Source organism: Ictidomys tridecemlineatus, chromosome 10 (assembly GCF_052094955.1).
Source record: "Ictidomys tridecemlineatus isolate mIctTri1 chromosome 10, mIctTri1.hap1, whole genome shotgun sequence".
NCBI classification, from domain to species: domain Eukaryota; kingdom Metazoa; phylum Chordata; class Mammalia; order Rodentia; family Sciuridae; genus Ictidomys; species Ictidomys tridecemlineatus.
In genome coordinates this window covers 49,851,733-49,854,846 of record NC_135486.1, presented here as the reverse complement: position 1 = coordinate 49,854,846, position 3,114 = coordinate 49,851,733, and the positions used below count along the sequence as shown (strand labels likewise).

The window sequence follows — 3,114 nt, the reverse complement described above, 5'->3', positions numbered from 1 at the left end:
ACAGACAGACGAGGTGGCCAGGTACCCCACCCCAAAGATGCAGTTTCAAAATAATATAAAATTTAAAAAGTTGTATACATAAGCTATTCAAGATTCTCCAGTACAGACTGATACAAAGCACAATGAGATGGCACTTTTAGATACAGCAGCTTCAGACCCAGAAAAGGGTGATGAGATGAGTTCATATGGCTAAATCAGTGGTCAAAACATAATTTTCTTTCTTTCTTTTTTTTTTCTCAAGCAAGCAGGAGAGCAATTAAGTGGTCACGCAAGATTAAGGGGCCCATGATCCATTCTGTGAACACTTGGGAAGTGGGTAGAGATGGGAGAAAAATTTGGTCTCAGGGCTAACAATATGGCTCAGTGGTAGAGCATTTGCTGAACAAGCACGAGGCCCTGGGTTCAATCCCCAGCACCAGAAAAACAAAAAGTCTCAGAGGTCTCACCATGTTAATTTGGTCATTTCTGATGAAAAAAAGTAAAAAATAAGAATACAGTTGTCTAAAGATACCTTAAAGCTAAAAATAAAACAAAACCTGAATAGCAAGGTTTTGTTTTTTTGGCTAACTCCTCTTGGAATCACCTTTTTGGTTTGGCTAGTACTTTGCACAGAGCAATGAGGTTTGCCATAGTAGAGTCTTTCCTGGGCTCTGTTTGGCTCTTAGTAAGGCAGGCCCATTCCTCTTTTCCTCCTCTATGGAGAGGGCAATAGGGATTAGGCTGGAAAGTTACCTTCCAAAAGTGAGAAGGGAATTAGATTGCTGCTTCAGAGCTATGAAATTATTTGGAATGTTTTACAAATGGTTACTGTAACAAAAAAAAAATAATTACAAAATGTGTACATCACAACATGCTTTTAAAGACACTTTGCATTGTGCTCACATTCCCTTAAATGCTGTTCCCAAAGGTGCTCAGCCTCTAGCCCAGCTGGAATCTCTGGGAAGAAGCAGAGACAGTTTGGTGAAAAAGACAAGGGGGTAGGGGGTTGAGGGGGTGTTGAAAGGAGAAAGCAGCCTTCCAGTTAAAGATCAGCCCTCAGTTTCAAGGTCAGCTTCGGGCTGGCTGGCCTCAGGCGGAGTCAGGGTCAGAGGGAGGAGCAGCAGCAGGGCGGGACTGGGGAGCTCTACGTCTCATTCAGGTCAAGCAGAGTCTAGTCCAGCATCCTTTGTGTACAGAGGTGCTCCTCTTTGGTGCATTTCAGCTTATCTTCCAAATCATCAATTGTCTTTTCCAGTTTGGCTACCGATCTCTTGGCAAACTCAGCGCGGGTCTCTGCCTCCTTGAGTTTATCAGTGAGAATCTTTATTTCTTCCTCATATTTGTCTTCTTTTTGAGAGTACTTTTCTTCAGCAGCATTCAGACACTTCAGGTTCTGGTCCATCAGTCTGATCTGCTCATCCATCTCTCGGCAACGGGATTCTGCCAGCTCAGCTCGTTCCTCTGTACGTTCCAAGTCTCCTTCAATAATCACTAACTTACGAGCCACCTCTTCATACTTCCTATCTGCTTCTTCTGCAATGTGCTTAGCTTCTTTGAGTTGGATTTCCTGGAGTTCCATCTTTTCTTCATCTTTTAGGGCCCGGTTTTCAATAACCTTCATACCTCTCTCACTCTCATCAGCAGCTTTTTCTGCTTCCTCCAGCTTTTGCAGGGCAGTAGCAAGGCGCTCCTGAGCAGGGTCCAGCTCCTCTTCAACCAGTTGGATCCTTTGGTTCAAGGAGGCTACCTCAGCCTCAGCCTGTTCCCGGGCCGCCTTTCTCCCTCAACTTCCCGCTGGAGGCGCTCAGCCCTCTCCTCGGCATCATCCGCTTGCTGCTGCAGAACCTGGATCTTGCACTTCACCGCCTCGACAGTGGTGATCCCGGCCATGGTGCCCACCCAGCGGCTTCTCGTTATCTGCCTTCTGCCTCCTCTAGGCGCTGCAGCCACTTCTCACCCCTACTGACTTTAATATTTAATCATCAGATTTTTCTGATTTGGGCCTGGCATGGTGAACCATGCTGTAACCTTAGCCATTTAGCGAGACCCTGTCTCAAAAATATAAAAGGCTGAAGGGCTGGGGCTGTAGCTCAGCGGTAGAGCACTTGCCTTGCACGCATGAGGCACTGGGTTTGATCCTCCGCACCACATAAAAATAAATTAATAAAAAATAAAGATATTGTGTCCATCCATAACTAAAAAAAATATTTTTAAAAATATATAAAGGGCTGAGGCTTTAGCTCAGTGATAGAGTACCCCTGGGTTCAGCCCACAGTACTGAAAAAAAAAATCTGATTTGGATAATTATATTGTGTTTTTTTAAGGCAATGTCTTCGTTCCTAAGAAATACATATTGAAGTATCTAGGGAAAAAAGAGAATGATATCTCTATTTACTCTCAAATTGTTCAAATAGAATGAGATTAATAAGGCAAATATAGCAAGAGGTGAGAATATGTGAACTTGGGTGCAGAGCAAATTTGAATGTCCTTGCCCTATTTTTTAATTATTTCAGAATAAAAAAATTCAAAGTTTGCTTAATATTTCCACAACTTTGTATCCTCATAATACCCTATGACAAAGATAAAGGTACCTAAATTACCAAATTTTGAAGCTTTCTGTTCCTTGGTTCTTGCTGAGAGCCATAGCCAAGTAGGAATGACGCATGGCAATTTCTTTGTCAGCCTGCCCAATGTTGCTTAGAGGGAGGACTCTCCATTGTGGAAATGGGCTTGCCTTGGACTCAGGTCATTTGCAGTGACATTGCATGAATGTTTGAGAAAGGTGACCCTGCTCAAGGACCAGGGTGGATCTGGGTTTAGGGAGGATTCTGCTGGATTAGGGTGGGTCCAGGTTTAGGGTGTATCCTGCTGGGAATAGGGGGTATCCTGCTGCCTCAGGCGCCCGCCCGCTCCTTGAGTTCCCGTTGAGTTCTCACGGGATTCAGAGAGTATTTTGGGATGCAGAGCCCAGTGGAAGTGTGGATTTTTCCCAGAACGTGCGTGTAGAGTGCCCGTGAGAGTTCGGGAATAAAGAGTTGCTGTTTGAATCTACAAGGCTGTGAGTGGCTCATGATTTTGTAACCAGCCAGACTGCAGCAATTGGTGGCCCGGACGGGAAACATCTGAAGCTTGGAG

At 44.5% G+C, this 3,114-nt stretch overlaps 1 pseudogene; it reads right to left on the bottom strand.

The window, feature by feature from the left end:
* Positions 1-212: 212 nt before the first annotated feature.
* LOC101972371 (uncharacterized) lies at positions 213-1,893 on the bottom strand (annotated as a pseudogene).
* Positions 1,894-3,114: the final 1,221 nt, after the last annotated feature.